Below are 21,859 nucleotides of genomic sequence, written 5' to 3'. Positions count from 1 at the left end.
CAGTATTAAGATTTAAAGGGGTTGTTCACTTTCCAAACACTTTTTTTCAGTTCAGTTGTTTTCAGATTGTTCCCCAGAAATAAAGACTTTTTTCAATTACTTTCCATTATTTATTTTTTATTGTTTTTCCAAAATCTAAGTTTAAAGTTGAATTTTCCTGTCTCTGGTGTTTCAGTCTGGCAGCTCAGTAATTCAGGTGCAGACTCTAAACTGTGACAATTTTGCAACATTTAGTTGATACATTTCTCAGCAGCATCTCTGGAGTATTAGCAACTATTGTATCAATTCTAACAGCTGCCTGTAATGAAACCCAGAGATTCTGGTCAGCAGAGACAAAGATAAGAAATTTATCTACTAAATGTATCAATTTAGAACAGTTTACAGGGTCGGCGACCCCCCCCCTTCCAGAGCTGCTTTAGAAGGTAAAAAATTACACTTTATACTTCAATATTAGAAAAACTGTGACACATAGAAAATAGAGAGTACTTGGAAAAAGTCATTATATCTGTTGATCTATCTGAAAACAACTAGTTATTTGAAGGTGAACAACCCTTTTAACTATAGCAAGCATAAACAGCTTGACCTGTTGCTTTATTTTTTGATGTTAAAGGAGAATTCAACCCGTAGTTTCAAAAACCCTACCCATGGGTAGACCCCCCTCCCTCCTCCCCCCCAGCCTACCTGCCCCCCCCCCCGGCAAATGCCGTAATTTTTTACTCGCCCCTCCGTGCAGATTCTGGCCTCCGAGTTCACGGCAGCCATCTTATTCTCCGGTAATCTTCGTGCATTGATGGTATTTTCGGCGCATGCACATTTGGAGTAAATTTCTGGTCCCGAACCACTGCACATGCACCGAAAGTCACAAAAATTTCCTAAAAAATGTCCGAAATTTCCGTTTCTTTCGGAGCATGCACAGAAAATTACTCCAACTGAGCATGCGCCAAAACTTCTGAAAAAGACCAAAGAAAGAAGATGCCTGCCGTGAACTCTGAGGCCAGAATCGGCATGGAGGAGTGAGTAAAAAATTAGGTGCCTTTTGTCGGGGGTGCAGGTAGGCTGGGGGGCAGGAGGGAGGGGGTCTACCCAGGGTAGGGGGGAGGGTTTTTTTAAACTATGGGTTGAATGCTCCTTAAACATCTCCCCCCTGTGGAGATGAATATCTCCATACTACCTTTATTTGGGTATGTCAGGAAGAATAACGGGTCTTGATTGGGTTATGATAACTTCTACCTCATAGGGAAGATTATTTCTAATCGGTGTATGGAATGGGCTTTCATGCACTATTGTTACATACATTGTTACAGTCAGTAAAACAGATAAAGACAAAGCTCCCTCACTATATGGTATAGCATTGCAGACCCAGCAATCTGTGAGATTCAAAGCCTTACCCACACTGACGTGTCTAGAACAACATATTATCATTGTACATAGACACTGTGGAAAAAATAAAGAAAATTATTACGGTAATGGGAACCATGTTGTGGCAGGGGAATGAACTACTCTCAGTACTTCTCAGGACCACCATTAACAAATCACTATAACCACTATCCAATATCGTCACACCATGTCACCACTACCCAGCTGCTGGGAATCCGTCTTCTGGTCTTCACAAATCTGATGGTCTTCATTATTGAAAACCTTTGGCTTGTATACAGTGTTGAGGTGAATTTGAGTGATAGTTCTTAGTCTTATTAATTAAAATCACATTGCTGAAAAACCACCAGAGTGCTGCAGTTTCTGGACTTTGCATAGGACTTTCCTGACCCGTGGCAGGTTAGGTTAATTACAGTTAAGCACCTGATCCTAAAGAATTAAAGCACAAGGTTTGAGCGCTCCATTATTGTGTGAAGTTCTTAGTCTTATTGTCTGATATGTTTTGTGGTGTAGAGACCTCCAACTTCTTGATATGCTCAAGTCGGGCCTTTACTCTGGTCCGTGGAGGGCTGTATGTAAAAGTAGCGGGAAGGTCTTCCTCTTGGCAAATTAGTGTACTAACATGTACCTTCTTGCATTGAGAGGCATCTACCCAGCAGTCTTTACCATCTAGCTTCACTGACGTTGGTGAGATAAGTAGGACTTGGAAAGGACCCTTTCAGCATGGTTCCAGGGTGTACTTATGGGAATGATGTTTAAAGTACACCCAATCACCGGGCTGGAGCTCATGTGCCTTATAGTTGTTGTGGGTCGACCGGGCAGCAGTGACTTGTGATTTAATAATAGACAAGGTATTAGACAGTTGTATGCAGTATTGCACTAAATTATCACTGCAGGTTCTGAGTTCTGCAGGGATAGTCATTGAAACATCAGTAGTCATTATCCTGCCAAACAATATTTTGTATAGGGACAAACCATCTTTTGCCAATGGGGTAGACTGCATGAAGGCTAAAACTAGAGGAAGGGCCACCACCCAAGAGCACCATAAGGCTGTGGTTGTCTAATTTCTGTTTAATAGTCCCATTGGTACCCTCCACCAAACCTGATGCCTGTGGCCTGTAAAGGGGTTTGTAATTGCTATGTAATGTGTAGCACCTGGCACACTCGGCCATTAATATATTTTCAAGATGTGTACCCCTGTCTGAGCTGATTACCTGGGGCATACCAAACCTGGGAATAATCCCTTGAAATTAGTATCTTGGCTGTGCTTGCGGCATCTGCCTTTACCACTGGAAATACTTCAGGCCAATTAGAAAACAAATCAACACAAGTGAGAACATTTTTTCTACAGTTGGCATGGTGTGATTTCAATGTAATAGATTTGTATTTTTAGAAATGGAATGTCTATTGGTGGCAAATAGTTAGTCATGGTATGAACAGTTTGGACTGTCTTGTATTCTTGACATATGGAACAAACATCTACAATCCTCTGAGCAACAGAGGAAAACCCAGGGGCAGACCAAAATTTGTTTATGAGATGTTTCATGGCAGAAATATGATGTTGAAGAGACACGTGATGGCTAGTCATGGTAGGAATAGCTCAGCCTATAGTGTATTCTTGACATATGGAACAAACATCTACAATCCTCTGAGCAACAGAGAAAAACCCAGGGGCAGACCAAAATTTGTTTATGAGACGTTTCATGGGCAGAAATAAGATGTTGAAGAGACACATGAACAGGGACACTAGTGTCATTACGTGGAGGGCTAGGAGTAGTTCTCACCAGCAATTTAGATGGTAGCCACCAGGAAGGCTTTTTTAGTCACCCGAAGAAGAGGTGATTTGTCACCGGGCGACTAAATCTCCCTGAATCTTAGAGTGTGCACTTACCCTTAAACAACAGAAGATTTCCTGAGAATGAGCCATTAAAATCCAGCCTTACCGGGAGACAGAAATAGGACATCAGCCAATAAGTGAGTGCAAAAATAGGTAAAAGCTTACCTTGTAGGCCAGCTTTGCACACAATTATAGTTGACAGTCCAAGATTCCGTCCGAGGGATGGTGGATGCCACTTCTGACACCAGATAAAGAGTTTGGTAGTTAAACTTCCAGGTAAATATCATATCTGGACAGACGGATAATGCTCAAACTCAGAAGATAAGATTTATTGAAAGGTGCACCAAACTGCAGATTAGCAAAAAAGCAATCACACAGGTCCGGACAGTGACTCGGCGCTCTTAACACTGTGTAATACAATTGTATACCAAGATCATCAACATTGTTGTTTACGTAACATATTTGATTCAATTTCATAGGTTAGTACATCACATATTTAATTATTGCTTATTTCTTATTGTTTTATTTATACAAACATTATCTCCTAGCGCCTAAAAGAAATTTAAAAAAAACTCAAGAAATTGCAGACTTGTAATATCCTTGAGACACTGAGCTGTTTTCATTAACTGTGTTTCAATGTCCTTTATAGTTTCATGGTTTGCTAGGGACTCTTGATAAGAACCGCATACCCCATCAGACACTTTCTGTTCCAAATTAATCCAATATCACAATTCAGCAGTATTAAGATTTAACTCTAAAAGGGCACAGACACACGCTGCTAATTCCTCAAGAGGAAACTTCGGGCGGCTTCGGAAAGCCAAAGCAAACCGAGTGCCATCCCGCCGTCGATTTAAGTTCTAGCCAGCAGGAAGGCAGTGCAGGGAGATATGTCGTCTGAAGAAGAAACAATTTGTCAATGGGCAACTAATCTCCCGAAATAGCAGCGTGTGTCTCTGTCCTAATAGCAATCATAAGCAGCTTGACCTGTTGCTTTATTTTTGACTGACCCTGATGATTTTCAAACCTGCCAAATACTTATCTGCCTGATTTTTAGCAAGATATCAGTCATGCCAGGGACATATATGTGGGCCAATAAGCTACCCACTTCGTCTGGAGGGGTTGATGATATTTATGTTGTAGTTTTTAACACAATAGTACGCTGTGTGCATTGCATATATCTCATCCTACTATTTAAAATTTTATTTCAAACTAATATGATTTATTTTAAAAGTTCTAATAATGGTGTTTATTTATCTCTGTTATTCGCTGTCCTGTGCTTGCAGCCCAGTATCATGCAAAAGCTTTGAGGCAGCTCTTGCATCAGGTATTCAATGCTTATTTCCAGGACATACAGTATATGACGCAGCTTCTCTTCTGTGTTCTGCTGTGTGCTATTATTTTTCCTACCTCTGGGTGTTACATAAGAGCAGTTTCAGCAATGCAGACAATCCTGAGCTTATTTTCACCCACAGAATAATAAACTTACCCCAGCCTTTAATTACACCAGTTTTCAAAAGGGTAAAGGGGTGCCTGGAGATTTGAAGATTCACTGCCTCTCACTGTATATAATGCATTTGGGATGTCAGTGCTTCTCACTACGTACTGTATATAGGATGTGGGGATATTGTTCCTGGAAATCAATTTACAATTATTTACAAGTGTAAACTTTGCTGTATAAGCTAATTCAGAGAACCTGAAGCAAATAGCATATGTTTTTTTTTTAACAGAATGACACAGGAACGTTTTCAGCGTTACACTGACATACTGTAAATAGAAATTGCTGTGCCCCAAATAAACATTATACAGGTATGGGACCTGTTATCCAGAATGCTCGGGACCTGGGGCATTCTGGATAACGGATCTTTCTGTAATTTGGATCTGCATACCTTACATCTACTAGAAAATAATTTAAACATTAAATAACCCCAATAGGGTGGTTTGGCTTCCAGTAAGGATTAATTATATTAGTTGGGATCAAGTACAAGGTGCTGTTTTATTAGTACACAGAAAAGGGAAATCTTTTTTAAAAAAATTTGGATTATTTGGATAAAATGGAGTCTATGGGAGATAGCCTTTCTGTAATGTGGATCTTTATGGATAACGGGTTTCTGGATAACAGATCCCATACCTCTCCAAAACTTCAAGCAAGAAGATGACCTGTTTCACAAAGAAAGTGCTCATAAGTACCAGTGCCAAAAATATAGGGTTAGTTCTATAAATGTCATTTTATGAAACTCAAATGAAGAATGATCTAACTTTGCACCTTCAAGAGAATATACCATTCCAATATTCCCTTTTTGCCTTTCTGACAGCTCTTATCTATAGCATGTACTCAGCCCTACAAGCTTCTGTTTTATACAAACATTATTTTTATATACTACTATCCCTTTAAACTCCTTTCCTATTGGGACACCTCAATTTCTGTACCCTGAATAATGAATTCCTTCTTATCTATTCTGCCTAATACATAGGCAGGAAAGAATGGAGGCAGGGACTCGTGCAGAGCTAATTATATCTGTCCTTGTATTTTTTTTTAGTTTACAATAATTATTATAATGAGAGGAAGTATATTATTATATTATTTCTGTTTCAGAATATTAATATATTTCACATATAAGTGGTCACAAGTGCTAGAGCACTACGGGGTAAGCTGTACTCTGCTCCTTGCTCCAGTTTAAAAATCTAGGAGACAAAAAGGAACACCAAGAGCCCCAATAGTGTAATATGTTTTTACAAGGAGTAATGGTAGAGTAAACAAGTTAATACTCACAAACCAGGGTTACCTCCTCCAAGCAGACACCAACGAAAGTGGTAATTTTCAATAATAGTTTATTCACAAAACAGTATTGCAACGCGTTTCGCAGGCATTTCCTGCTTCATCAGGCAATATGGAACGGGAGCAAAAACAACAGTGTCTTTGTATAAACACGGCAGGCGCCTCTGGAGGAGGTAAGTTCATTACTACCTCCTCTGAATTACCCATTGGGTTTTTAAGTGCTTTTAGCTATTTTTATCCTTTTGGCGCCTCTGTTTTACCAGTTTAAAAATCTAGTGTGAGGAGCAGAGCTGAGTCTAAGGGTAGAACTCCACAAGTGTTTTTCGTCAGATTGTTGCCCGGCGACAAAACGCACGTGACAAGTCAAATGGAGTCGCACGTGTCAAGATATAATTGGACTGAATGAAAAGTCGGAGGTAACAACTACACGCTGCTTTCTGCATCCACATCTCACCTCTCCTCATCTGTCGTGTTTCGTCTGATGTTATGTAGTTTTTATCTGCAACTTTTCATTCAGTCCAATTAGAATCTTGATGCCTGCATCTCCATCCGACTTGTCAGGTGCGTTTTGTATCCTGACATCGATCTGATGAAAACAGTATGCACAGTTTTAAAAAATGGCCAATTGCTGCCTGTTTTTTGCACTTTGCACACAGCGTGGTACATTGTAAATTACCCCTATATTTTTATATTCACAAACATTTACATTTGAGCTTGTTTACAAAACAATTACTCAGTGCCCTATTTTCGACAGCTCTAGAATAGAGTGCAAAGAGCTGAGTCTTGCTCTCAATAAAGTGTTGAATACCTGGCAGGTGGCAACCCAAGGCCTGTGGGGGGTGTAGGCTGGAGGAGTAAGCAACTGTGGTAGGGAGCACTGAGGGCCTTGAGGGGACAGCCTGACAACCCCAGCTTGCTCCTCAGATTCATGGGCTAGAAAGTTTCAGGTCCTCAAGGTAGAGAAGCGTACTTAACACGTCCTTATAGCAGGCATCATATCCAGTCCTGCCTTGCAGGTAACAGTGCTGTGTTCTGCACCTTACACTTGATTTATAACACAGGTGCAAATGGAAACACAAACTGCCACACAGCTGAATTCAAACACAGGTTATCAACCCTGGCTAGATTCTTGGTTCATTTATTCTGATATTTACATAAACAAATGAAAAGAAGCACAAAACACTTCAATCTTATTTCCTTGGCTTCATGGGTATCTCTTTAGATCCTGCATTCTGTTCCCAACACAGCACAGAAGATATGTGACTGCTGTGTTGCTAGCTTAACATGACAAGGGGACTCCTCAATTTGACCCTTTGCCTTAAGCCATCCCACTGAACCCCATTATTATATACCAGGAGAGGTGGGTGTTAAAAATGGCCACAGCATTTATTCACGTTTTTGACCGTAGCCAACGTAACCTGAGGCAATATTCTAAAGTCAAAATTTAACAAAAGATCGATACTATGCTTTGCCACCAACATGAGAGAAGTTCAGCAGCCCTGCTGCCATGCCAAGGGTTGCCACCTTTTAAAAAACTCTCTACCGGCCAGCGGAGGGGGACGGGAATAAAAGGGCGGGCCCTGATACCAAAGGGGCGGGTCACAATGATAAAGGGGCGGAGCCACTGTGCACGATTGGCTGGGTGGGTTGTGACGTCAAAGGGGGTGACACCACGACGTGCGTTTGGCCTCAAGCCGGCAGCAAAAAGGTTTGTTTATACCAGGCTGGGAGCAGGCCACTGGCTGTTTTTTAGTGTATTACAAATTTACCAGCAGCTACATTGCTGGTAAATTTGTAATACCGACCCCGGCCTTGGCAGGTGTTTTACTGGCTAGGCCGGTAAAATACCGCCGGGTGGCAACACTAACCATCCCTGAATCTGCAGTCTCAATGATAGGAAATCCAAGCAGGCTTCCCCCTAGCATAAGCAGTAGTAGCGTCGGCATCAATCAACCCACCGTGCCGTCACAGGAGAGAACCTCCTTTCTCCCTCTTCTAAATTTACCTGTGTAGTACTCTGGCAAGGTCCTACCGCTGCTGTGACAAATGCATTTTAAAATATAATATCATATGTGCACTGTTTTGATCCAGAGGAACGCAAAAAAAACCAGCACGAAGCCAGTGTCAATTTTGCTTCAAGAGGGAAAAAGTTCCTTACTGACCCCAATGGCAAAACATTCCCTGGATCAAACATTTGACATTCATTTAACATAAATTAATACAATGCAGACTCTAACACTTATACTGTATAAAGAAACTGAAACCGCAAAGTAACAGCGCATTCAGAAAAAACATCCATATTTAGTTATTAAGGGGGGTTGTTCAACTTTAAATTAACTTTGAGTATGATGTAGAGAGTGATATTCTGAGACAATTTGCAATTGGTTTTAATTTTTTAATATTTGCGGTTTTTGCATAATTTAGCTTTTTATTCATCAGCTCTCCAGTTTTCAGCTATCTGGTTGCTAGGATCCAAAAATCCTAGCAACCATGCAATGATTTAAATGAGAGACTGGAATATGAACAGGAGAAGGCTTGACTTGAAAGATGAGTAATACAAAGTAGCAGTCAGCAACGAAACTAGAGGGGGGAGGGCCCTGGCGCGGGACGTGCAGCCGGGCCCCCGCCCCCTCAGTACTCCCGGAATCCACCCGGAATCAACGGCGCGCAAGCTTCCGGGGGGCCCTGAGGGGGAGCGGGCCCAATCGCACCCCCTGCTCCCCCGGTAGTTACACCACTGGTAGGAGTAACAATATATTTGTAGCCTTTCAGAGTATTTGTTGTTTAAATGGAGTCAGTGACCCCCACTTGAAAGCAGAAGAGAGTCAGAATAAGTTCGCAAATAATTTGAAAACTATAACAAATAAATAATGAGGACCAATTGAAAAGTTACATTGGTTCTATAATATACAAAAAGTTAACTTAAAGGTAAACCATCCCTTCAATAGATAATATGAAAACATAAAGAAGAAAACTCCTGACATTTCACAAAATATGAAAAATGGGGGAGGGTGGGTGGGATGTCTCTACCTGCTCAGACAATAAGGACGTGAACTGCTTCTTCCCTTGACATCACATCCCTCTCTTAATTCAGCTCCTGGGCCTGGCCATCTCCTGCTTTAATTAATTCCTTCTCACCTAAACTAATGGTGGCCATACCCAGGCGGATAAAAGCTGCCGACAGACCAAGTTAGCAGCTTATTGGCCAGTTCATGGTTGCCATCCAATGGGCTTCCCCAACTGATATCAGATGTCATTCAGCAGGTTTTAAAATCCTATTGAGTTGTGGACAGCATTGGTTCTTTGATGTGATCCTTGCACCGACCTCCTGCATTCCAGGAGTAGTTATCCAATCTTTGGGCCCTAGGGTCCTCGAGAGGATAAGTCCGATTTTGTCCTAGAGGTTGGCATTAAACAGGGCAACATTACTATCCATAGCAGTACCCTGTATTTGCCGGCAAACTTTCCCCTCATAACAAAAATAATGGTGATCCAAGAGTAAAGTAAAAAGATCATCCAAACGTGACACGTGGGTATGTGTATGGCAATGTTTGAGGGCCAAACAATATCTTCCACCCGCCATCTTTCAGTGTATAGCCACCTTTGGACTAATTTTAAAGGAACAGTAACACCAAAATATAAAAGTGCTTTAAAGTAATAAAAACATACTGTTCAGTTGTGCTGCACTGGTACAACTGGTGTGTTTTCTTCAGAAACACTACTATAGTTTCTATAAACAAGCTGCTGTGTAGTCATGGGGGCAGCCATTCAAGCACAGGATACTCAATTGATAACAGATACGTTCTGAAGAATCCTATTGAATACTACAGGGCTTATCTGCCTCACAAGGAAACTTCGAGCGACTTCGGAAAATGAAGCGCTTCGGTGGTTTAGTGCAGGCGACTTGTCATTATAGTGGATGGGAAGACACGCGGAGGCAGTTCGGGGAGATTCGGGGAGATGGTTGCTGCAAACCCATCTCCTGTGGTAGGTGGATTTCTAAATGGGGGATTTTTGCGTTGCACTGGAGGGCAAACTACTACCTGGAGGGAAATGCTTTTTTAGTATTCACATTGTATCAGTCTGAGCTGTGTTAGTTATAAATAATGCCCCTGGGGTTGGACAAGTTAAAGGGGGACATGCAAATCGCTCCCAACACAGCAGAATATAGACAGAGACAAACCGCTATGTTGCCCAAAGATTTCACTAAGTCGGTGGGGCCTACAAAGTGCAGCCAGGACTCACTCTACAAAGTGGAGCCCCGGCAATGCACTTATGGGGGGAGGTTTGAGACGATTGCTGAGATGGAAAAGGACATGTTGTTTGGTTGTTGAAATGTGTTTTTACATTTTTCCCATAATTCCCCCATTTTCAGTATAGAAAAGGCACAGAACAATACCCAACCCCTCCCCCACTAAAGCTACATAGTGGACATACCAGTGTATTACAGGTAGGGTTGCCACCTGACCGGCCTGGCCGGTAAAAATGATGGTTTATCCCAATGCTATTAATAGGGGAAAAAAGATAAATATATAGGAAGGCTGGTATTTTTTGCCAGAAAAGGTGGCAACCCTAATTACAGGGGTCTGGTAAACTCCCTCCCTCTACAAAAACAAAGTTGTGTTGGTCTGGGAAGTGGGGTTTGTTGTGTTTGCAGCAGGGGCTGACTAAGCTGTATGTGTAGCTCCTGGCTTGGGGTGCCTTCTTCAGAGACATTGGGGTGCACCCTGAATGTGGCAGAGCATTCCTCCTTAACATACCAGTAGATGTGAGTTCCTCCAAAAAAATAATAATCTAGCAAGTAAATAAATACAAAATATTTATTAGGACATATTGGGCAAAGACGTAATGCATTTCGTACCTGTTGGGGCACTTACTCATAGGTTGAATGGCACACCCTTGTACACAGGTCATATAGGGGCTGTGACCAATCACAATGAGCAACACGTTTCCACTTATCACAATCAATGAAAGCACATGGTGGTTTGGATACTTATTTACATACAGGTTCATTAAATTGCAATTATATTCCTATGAAGGTTACCTAATAAGGGCTTGCTTAAAAAAAACAAAAATATTTGAAATATTTAAAAATAACAAAGCTTAAGTAAGAAAAAAAGAAAAAATTAGAAAGGATTAATGAAAAAAATAATGAAAAAATTTATGAAAAAATTAAGTGAAAATTATACAATAAAATGATGTATAAAAATTAGTAGCGCAGTAACATGGAAAGGTTTCTCCAATTTCATACTTAATGGAAAATGGTCAGGGAACATGGTGTAAGCATACATCTATAGGTTTGAATATAATGTGCTAGTACGTGTATTGTTATACCCAGGCAAAAGTTTTTAGTTTGGAATGCTCATCCTAGTGGTTAAAAATCTATAGGGTTATTATAGTCAGACAAGATGGTGTACTTTATGGTTTTTGTTACGACAATGTAATATAGTCTGGCAATATAATGTACTTTACGGCTATTGCTGCAGCAGTGTAATATCCAGATATTTATTTGATAATTATTTGAAAAACACTGATATTTGAAAAAACGTGACGTCGAAGTCGTTATTAAGGCCAAGTGGTCTTCTACTTTGTAGGTGGAAGATCCACTTTGTTTCCAAACGGAGTAGTCTAGGTATCCACCCCGTTTTCCACTAACTACTTTATCTATACCCAGAACAGCTAGTTTGGTGGCATCCCCCCATTTCATTCCTAAAAATGTTTGGCTATATGAGAATCCTTATATCTAAAATATGTTCTCTAACACGGTTTTTTAATGGGTGGGAAGTTTGACCCACATACTGAATGTGCCAAACACTGCATTCCAAAAGATAGACTACAAATGCAGTGGTACACTTGTACATACCTTTGGTGCTGAGCCAGCCTGAATTAGTAGTAGGTGCTTGAACTAAGCTGGGAGCCAATTGATTGCCTATTGTTCGTGTGCGGCGGGTCACTGTTTTGTAGCCTTCATCTAGAACTGAATTGAAAACCGAATCCATTCTGAGTATATTTAAGTTTTTTTCAAAAAAAATTCTTATGCTATTGTATTGTGGACTATATTCTGTAATGAAATAGATAGGATTATCAGTTTTATTCTGTTGTGTGGTGACGCTAACTATTGTGTTGTTACCTACAGCCAGATGGTTTTTTTCTTGTGTTATAGTTGGATGAAAGTTTAAAGATTTGTTAAAAGCAAAATCTAATTGGGTCTAAGAAGTATATGTAGTATATCTGATTGAATCACAAATTCTTGTATCAGTACATAACCTTTGTAATCTCATAAATTGTCGGTACTGCTTTGATAACGTGTTTGTGGTGACAGGAGGTTGCCTGAAGAAAAGAGTTTGTCTGTAAATGGTAGAGACTATCTGACCATTGTTTTGATAAAGTGTTATGTCAAGAAAATGTATAGATTTAACAGAGAATCCCACCTTGGCACCTCCCTGGAATCTACCCTAGCTATGACAGGAAGACTCCCTCCAACAGTTTGGATTCCCCTACCCCTGAGAAGGAGTGCTTATTGGTGGAACTTGGCAAGTTAGAGGTATTGTTATGCTAGAGTTACCCAAAGGAATCCTGTGCCTTTATTTGTGGTTACCTGGAGGAACAGTGTATGCTGGACTGTACCTTATTCTATGGACTGATGTCCAAAGAGACTCTACCGTTTTGGACGGAGAAAGAATATAAGAAAGACTTTGTTTGGTCCCGGGGGAGTTGTACCCGGTTCATCTGAGGACCATTTTATGGAACTTCAGTGGTCAACCCCTGTGTAAACCCTGTTCACAGAGTGTGGTGTGTCGCTGTTTTGTGCCAGTCTATTATATGTCACACAATGGGTGACACAGACAACCAAAACCAAAAATGTTTCCAGAGACTTTTCTCTGGACAAGGTCAAAGGCAGGAACTGTCCCTGGTGATTAGGGTCAGTTGGCAACTAAGCAAGAATATGCTTTAGCTCTTCATTATGAGGAGTCCTCCCCCTGCTGCTCAGCCTGTTCATATGCAGAGTGTGGCTCTTTAAGAATGTGAGCGCAACCCCCCTTCTCCCTCCCACCTCACATTGAGCCCTCAGTATGCAGCACTCGCCTTGCATATATTATGTTCATGACGCAGCAGCAAAAAAATGTGCATGTAAAAACTGCATTCAACTTTACAAGAGGAGACGGCATTTCTTTTACCCTTTTATTTCTCTTTCTCACACAATGGTACCTGCACTTTCTGCCAAGCAGCGTTAGACTGGGGAATGTATTCTGATTAAATATTAATAAGGTGTGCAGCAAGCCCTGCTTTTTTTTTCTTTCATGGAAATGCATCCCCCTTTTCTATAGCGCTGAGCCCTACAAGTGAGTTGTGAGGTGAATTTAAAAGAGAGGTGGGATGAGTCCTGCAGCCCAAAATCCTATCACAAAGGCTAAGAGGAGAGGAGCTCGAGGAGAAAGCACAACATTGGTGAGTAGACATTAAATAATAGATGGCTTATTAAAGAGGGTGTTTTAAAGCGGGACGAGGGAGGATTTTTTTGTTTGGGTTTTCTTAATATGCAATGGTCATAATTAGCATAATTTATATATTTATGATAAAGAGGGGTTTAGGGCAGGCCGCCGCCATTTCCACTTAGTTCTGGACGGACGTGGTTGCTGCAAACACCTCTCCTGTGGGGGCGGATTCCTAAATGGGGGGTCTTGCAAGATGACTGAGGGGTTTGCATTGTGCTGGGGGCGAACTACTACCAGACGGGATCGGCGCGGAAGGACTTTTTAGTATTCAGATTGTATCACTCCGCTGCTGTCTGTACCGGCTGTGTGCCTTGGGAATGTGTCAGTGTCATGGAAATGCAGGGCTGGAGAGGGCAGAGCTTGCATAAACATGTAGCAAAGGGACAGCCCGGCCATGTCTGGATGCCTCCTTGCCCCTCTGAGGGAGAAATGGGGTCCTGTTGGGGGAGAAGTGTAGAAAGATAAGGCCTGAGAAAGGGGGATGAGGTCTGAGCTGTGTTAGCTATGAATAATGTGCCCCTGGGGTGGGACAAAGAGAGAGCGGGGGCGGATTGTGCTGTGTATTTATAAAAGGCTCAGCTACACGCTGACACTATCAAACAGCATATGATATACTACTTGTGCTTCATGCTGACCTGGCTTGTTACCATTAGTTATGTACACTTTGTAATTAAACTGCTATTCCAGAGCACCATTTAAGTGAAATTGGGGAACCAGATTTCACCAGACAAATCAGCAGTACAACCATGATTCTATGGAACAGTGCTGAGTGAGATGCAGCAATGTACTGACCCCATCCAGACACACACACACACCCACCCCAGGTGTATGCTCTGTGCCAACTTTTCACCAGCTATAAGACCACTTTGAAGTGCACACTATTAGAAGAACAGACACCACTTTGAAAGACCCAGTAACAGAACTAGGTGGGGGCGGGCCCTGGTGCCGGCGTGCAGCCAAGCCCCCCCCCTCGCCCGTGGGGACTACAGCCGGCTGCAGCGTGCGCGATCTGCCGGGGGGGGCCCTACGGGGTGGGGACCCTGGCCCAGTTGCACCTCCTGCTCCCCCGGTAGTTACGCCACTGGAAAGACCATGCCCTTTAAAATAGACCACTCCCATGTTTGACTCCACATGTTACTCTCCTGATAAAATTGTATACATGATTTATTTTGTCTGCAATGTAAATTAATAGAGTGACTCCCAGTAGCAATGGTCACAGTGACTCCCTCTACAGTCACTAACTCCCAGCAACCCCAAAATATAACAGCTCTGTGACTGCCTCTGGCACAACGGTAGCAGCAATTCCTGACACAGTGGCCCCAGCATTTCATCACAAAGTGACCCAAGTATATTTCATGATACACTGACCCCAGCATTTCATCATACAGTGACCCAAGTATATTTCATGACACAGCGACCCCAGCAATATATGACACAGTGGCTCCAACATTTTATGATGCAGTGATCCCGAACATTCATGTTATTACATATATTGATGGGTAAACATTGGGGTAGACATAGGGTTGCCACCTGTTCGGTTTTGACCCAAACAGTTTGCTTTTTCTAAGGCCTGTTTGGGTCTCAACTTTCTGTTCGGTTTTCAGCCTTGTGAAACCCAAACAATAATCTGGCCAATATATGAACATCAATTAAATACAAAGATACTCAACTTTGACATGGTTTAGTTATTATCAGGTGCAGTACATTTCTTGTTATTTCAGAAACAGAAATAAGCAAATCAATAAAAAAAAGAAATAGTTTTTCTAAATGAGCATTGCTGTATTTCAAAGCTTTCCGGATAACTGATTTCTGTATACATACATGTAGTTAAAGGATTGGTCTTTCTCATCGGGCAGAATAGATAGATGTAGGGTTTCCAGCCATGTGGGTTTCAACTGGACATCTCCGTTTGTCAAAGGGCTGTACGTTCAAAACTTTTTTTCCCATTAAAAACATTGCGAAAACTGGACAGAAATCCAGCCAGTTGCATATCTGTGATGCAATAACTCCACGACATCATCTCTGATGTCATCATGCCCACCCGAACGTTTAGCCACTGGCAAAGATGGCAACCCTATGTAGACATTTCTATAAAAAAATATCTGTTCAGTATTGTTGTCATGTTAAAATAAGAAGCTTGGCATACAAATATGTAATGAAAATATGAAATGTAACACAGAATTGTATAAACTAACTTTTTGTCCATAAAAAGTAAATAAAGCATGCTGGGATTTCCTAAAGACTCTGGAGTAAAACTCACAGAGCCAATTAAGTCTGTTAATATTACAGTTAGCACATTTTTGGTTTGTGATGGTTTATAAAAGAACAAAATGTTCTACGTTCACTTGTTAATTACCTTATTATGTCTTTTCAAGTAGCTTTTCAGGCCTTTTAGATCATGTGTTTCCAATGGTCCACTGGAACAAAAGGCTTGCCCAATACACAACTAGCTCAGGAAATAATGAAATAAATGGTGGTATTTTACGCTTTTCCTTAGTTTCTCTGTATGCTGATTATTCCATTGGGGAAGGAGAAAATGACTCATTAACATAAGTAGCTATAGCAACTAGTGTAGTGTCACTTATGATCTCCATGTCTTTTTAACTCATGAATTAGCATACAACTTTGAGCATTACAAAGTGAATAAAGTACACCTATTGTAAATGATAAGGAACTCGAAAGTGACCTAATATCCTCATGTTTTTCAACAGGGGGTACATCATTATTATAATACACAAGTTTCAGTGAGTCATGTGACCGAAATTACATTATAACGGATTGTAGATGACATCACTATAAGGATATCATTTACAGGATATTCATGGCTCTTGTGTATTACCTCCTGATTGGAGGTACAATTAGACAACAAATTGTGTTATGGAGATGCAAATTCCAGATAACATGTCCCATACCTGTGCCGCTATTCTTGGAAATCAATTTAACCCTTTCCCTGACAGTAAATAGTCCAGGTTATGGCCAATTTGTAAAAAAAAAATGTGTTGTTGCATCTTGTTACCTTACAGTTGTAAACAGCGGTGCTACGTCATTGGCTTGCTGTCGCTTTTCATGTCGGGCAAAGGGTTAATGTCACTATTGTCAATATAAATTATAACTTTTTTATTTTACAAGTGTAATGGTATTGGTAACAGATTCTTGCTTTCATATAACTGATCAGTAGGATATCGCTTTTAATCATATATGGGTGCCTGGAGAGCGTTTCCATTTGAAGGTCATTAAGTATTTTGTAAATCCTTGAGATCAGTCCGTTATAAGGGAGTTCTGCCTTTGTCAGACACTCAGATGAAATGGGGGGAGGTAACGCTTTGGCTCCTTCCAAATAAGATTTTAAAAAGTGTCTGAGTAGAAAATTTTCAAAGAGTCTTAAAGGGGCAGGTCACCTTTAAGTTAATTTCTAGAATGTTATAGAATGGCCAAATCTAAGCAACTTTTCAACTGGTCTTCATTATTTATTTAATAGTTTTTTTTTAAATTATTTTCCAGCTTTCAAATGGCGGTCACTGATCCCATCTAAAAAAACAAATGCTCTGTAAAGCTACACATGTATTTTTATTGCTACTTTTTATTACTCATCTTTCTTTTCAGGCCTCTCCTATTCATATTCCAGTCTATTGTTCAAATCAATGCATGGTCATTTGAACCCTAGCAACCAGATTGTTGAAATTGCAAACTGAAGAGCTGCTGAATAAAAAGCAAAATAACTCAAATAACCACAAATAAATTTATGACACATGTACACTTTATTCTATGTTACTCTACTTACTATTGTAGACCTCTTGAAGGTCCAAATGTTTTCATTGATGTACATGACTGACTTTCAATAAAAACAAGTTAAAATAAATAAATAAATAACCACAAATAATAAAAAACTAAAACCAAATTGTCTTGGAATATCACTCGCATACTCATTCTAAAAGCTAACTCAAAGGTGAACAACTCCTTTAAGGTTCCTTGAGGGTTTTTTCTGTGAGTTCATTGAAGGCAAACATCTCTTTAGAGCAGTGATCCCCAACCAGTAGCTCGCGAGCAACATGTTGCTCTCCAACCCCTTGGATGTTGCTCCCAGTGGCCTCAAACCAAAAGCTTATTTTTGAATTATTGACTTAGAGGCAAGTTGTTGTTGCATAAAAACCCCATATTCTGCCAAACAGAGCCTCAAGTAGGTTGACAGTCCACATAGGGGATACCAAATGGCCAATCACAGCCCTTATGCGGCACCCCAAAAACTTTTTTCATGCTAGCGTTGCTCCCCAACTCATTTAACAGCTGAATGTTGCTCACGGGTTCAAAGGGTTGAGGATCCCTGCTTTAGAGAGTGGATCAGGTCTTCCACAGTTTGGCAATGTTGAAGCCACCTAGAGATAATCTTAGTTAGTTCCTGGCTGGAAGCTTGGATTTTTAAAGGGCAAGGAAACCCTAAACAAGACAGTTGGCCATGTGTTAGGACCCATTTTAAAAAGCCCATATGCACTTACCAAACTCTCCAAAAATATTCCATTCTTCCCAAACTCTCATAAAATACTCCATTCTTCCCAAACTCTCAAAAAATACTCCATTCTTCCTGCACCAGGTACACATTTCCCCCACTAAGTGCTCCCAGGTCAAGACCAAGACTGTATTGCATGCACAAATCCACAGTCCAAAAACTGATGCATGTGCACAAAACATGCAAAGCTCCTGAATTTTCTGTTTGCTCCAGCATGCATGTGCAGATGGAACAAGGTGATTTCGTATGACTTCGTATGACATCAGCGGAAACAATTCAGGAACGAAAACTTATTTTTTTTTAAAAAAGATATATTCTGAAGTTTGTTGCAGTTAAAGTAAGGGGTTAAGTGGAAAAATAATACTGTGTTTAGTGAGGAGCTTTAGGGGGCTATTGTTTGCCCAGGTTGAAGATTTGGGGGCTTCTTTAAGTAATCTCATGTCTGTCTTTTAGTCTCTCATTCACAGCTGCTGAACAAAAAGCTACATAATAAAAAAAAACATACAAAATAAAAAATGAAAACCAGTTGCAAAAAGTCTTAGAATATGAACCATACTTAATTTAAAGGTGGACCACCCATTTAAAGAATCATGTTAGCAATTTGCATTCATTAGAAATCCAGCTACTTGTTTAGTAAACATGGCGTCAGCATTTTTTTTTGTAGAATCTCTGTCCCCAGAATCATACCTTTATTTTACTGTAAACCCCAGGAAACTGTGACCTAGTCAGAGATGTGAAAGGAATGCGAGTTATTCAGCATACATAAGCATACCATAAACTGCCCTTTTTCCTCAATTTCTGCAACAAAAAAAAAGAAGCAAGACTTCTTTTACATTATGAAAAGTAAAGCTGCGGAGGGTAGATGTAGATGAGGTCAGGGTTTAACCAATATGTTCCGAACTTGAGCTGGTAATGTTGATACTTTTGTCTCTAGTGTAAATACATTCTAAACACAGGGATTTAGTAACATTAAAATACAAAATCTACCACCATGTCACTGTGTTTTTTGGTGGCTTCAAACTACTACTGTTTGCTTATGCAAGGACCTTTTGCTGAGAGAATAAAGAAGATTTAAGGATGCTTAGGGGTATATTTATCAAAAAGTGAAGTTAGAGATCGTGACAGTTTGCTAGAGTGAAATACCGCTTCTCTCCATTCATTTCTATGGGATTTTTAAAGGCGTATTTATCAAAAGGTGAACTTTGATAAATACGCCTTTAGAAATCCCATAGAAATTAATGGAGAGAAGCGGTATTTCACTCTAGCGGACTGTCACGATCTCTAACTTCACTTTTTGATAAATATACCCCTTAGTCTCCCCCAAAAAAGACTAACTGCTATAAACTCATATATGGTTATACAGTAAGTTCTCAGATGAAAAGTCTTTTATTGGTAGCTTCCCCAAACAGCAATTATAGTACAGATTATTCTGTATGTGTATTGCAGGCTCAGTTCAGTTGATCCAGATCATAAAAATGTTTTATGTTCAGCATGATTTATGTAGCAATGTATGGATCCAGTCCATATGGAACGTAAATAGCATTTTATTGATAACGTGACCTATTGTAGGATATAAGCATGTGTTAAAAAAATTATTATATGCTAACAAATAAAGTATGATATGTTCCCCCATTACACCCACATAATGCTGACAGCATTACAGCATTTAAATAGCTTTGTTACTAGGCTCACTGACCCTAGCAACAAGGCACATTTCTGCAGGAGGTATGAATAGGAGAGAAACGTAAGTTTACCAGCTATACAGTACATGTAAAACATGGAGGTGATTGTATTCCCTAGCGTCAATGACTGTTCAACTGAGTTCTTGTAGTTTTAGTCTTTATTAAGCAACGCCTGTTCTTTGGGCTCAACCTTCTTAATCACTTACCATACCTCCCAACTGTCCCACTTTTTGTGGGACAGTCCCGATTTTGAAAGGTCACCCACAGTCCCAGGTTAGTTACTGAAATGTCCCAACTTTGTCTTTGATCTCTTGCACTAAACAGCCAGAAAAATATACAATGTTTCTAACTTAATTAGCTGTTGGCAGAGAGCCCAGAATAGATACTTTTGTAACAATTTGTTACTTTTGTAACAATTGAAAATAAGCAGGTCTCTTGGGGAAACTGTGATTTGCAGCTTAAAGGCCAATTCACCTTTATTAGCAAAACTGTAACAACATATAAAAACCCCAGAAATGTGTTTAAACTTTCATAACCTGACAAATTATGTAAAATGGACATGATAATTAGTGAGTGTGGCTACACAAATGGGCGTGGTCAAAAAAATTCCCTGTGCGGCAAATCTTTTTCTCCCTCTTTCTATTTCCAAAATGTTGGGAATGGGTTGGCCTTACAACTGACATAATACCTTCAAGAGGATAGATCACAAAAATGAAAATTGAATACAATTTAATTTTCTAAATATATATCAGTTTCTGAAATAATCACATTACTCTTCACTTTCCTTCTCTCAGCATCTGTTTCTCTTAAATCTGACTTTTTGAAAGAATTGGGAGCGACACTTATAGATTAATAGAATAAAAGTTGATAATGGAAATAATGAAAAATGCAATAAATAGCGACTGTCTATGGCAATTTACAGCAGCCCTTCTGGCATTTGCCAGAACCCACAGATTGCAGATTCAGGGAGATTAGTCGTCTGGCAACAAATCTCCTCTTCTTCGGGGCGACTAATCTCACCGAATCTCACCGCCGGGCAACTAATCTCCCAGAATCTAGAGGAGCTCTATGCTCCCTTATGGAGATACAGTGGGCATAGGACTCTAAGCACCACTTATTGTTCCATTGAATATCAGAGGCTAAGGGGCATATTTATTAACACTGGAGACTAACATCACCGGTAATGTTGCCCACAGCAACCAATCAGATCTTTGCTTTTGTTTTCTAATTTGTTGGTGACTGTTCAAATCTAATGGCGGATTGATTGCTATTGACAACATCACTGCCGATGATTGTCTCCAATGTAAATAAATATGCCCCTAAATTTAATCTGTGCTCTGTTGGCACAGAGGAACCACATGATTTTTTTTGCTCATAGCCTATACCAAGAGATATAATAAATGATAACAGCAAAATAATTAATCAACATTAAGAATAGTTCATCAGTTTGTATAGGGTTTGAAAATGTGCAAAATAAAAACTTTTTTTAAAAAAAAGAATAGTTCAGCAGGAAAGTGTATAATATCACTTCTTTATTTTTAAATTATTTTACAATTTCTACATAACTGAAGTGTGTTTACTTCTTTGGTGGTAATACATTATTAGCATTTCATTTTTGTGCCTTCAAATTACCGTATATACTCGAGTATAAGCCGAGTTTTTCAGCCCTCAAAATATGCTGAAAAAATCTACCTCGGCTTATACTCTGGTCAAGCGCAAAAACGGTCGCCGGCGTCTAAGAATAGTCGCCAGCGTCTAAGAATAGTCGCCGGCGTCCAAGAATAGTCGCCGGCGTCCAAGAATAGTCGCCGGCATCCAAGAATAGTCTCCAAGAATATTCGCCGGCGTCCAAGAATGGTCGCCGGCATCCAAAAACGAGACGCCGGCACCTCCAATGGGAGCAGAAACCCTCAATTCTTTGATTGAAACTTACCAGAAGCTGCTGCATTTCTCACCCTAGGCTTATACTCGAGTCAATAAGCTTTCCCAGTTTTTGGAGGTAAAATTAGGTACCTCGGCTTATACTCGGGACGGCTTATACTCGAGTATATACAGTATTCTTTAATGTCACTTACAGTCCTGTATTGCTAGTTCAAAAAAAATTTAATTCTTACACACAACAGGGCATATTTATAGATGGAATGATAGTTATATTTACCTCCAATGACATCGAAACTCGAATGGTTTCTC

General features: G+C 40.2%; 1 protein-coding gene across 2 annotated transcripts in view; it reads left to right on the top strand.

Annotated features, from left to right (window-relative positions):
* Positions 1-21,859, top strand: part of pou6f1.L (POU class 6 homeobox 1 L homeolog) — a 76,266-nt gene that overhangs the window by 8,680 nt on the left and 45,727 nt on the right. Inside the window, exons 1-2 of one of the 2 annotated variants that reach the window (XM_041582560.1) lie at positions 12,466-12,531; positions 13,316-13,436. The gene's annotated coding sequence lies outside the window, so the exon portion shown is untranslated. Of the gene's footprint in view, positions 1-12,465; positions 12,532-13,315; positions 13,437-21,859 lie in introns of those variants that run through there. The other variant, XM_041582559.1, reaches the window with a different exon arrangement.

Source organism: Xenopus laevis, chromosome 2L, assembly GCF_017654675.1.
Source record: "Xenopus laevis strain J_2021 chromosome 2L, Xenopus_laevis_v10.1, whole genome shotgun sequence".
Classification (NCBI taxonomy): Eukaryota; Metazoa; Chordata; class Amphibia; order Anura; family Pipidae; genus Xenopus; species Xenopus laevis.
This window is presented reverse-complemented; position numbering and strand designations above follow the sequence as displayed.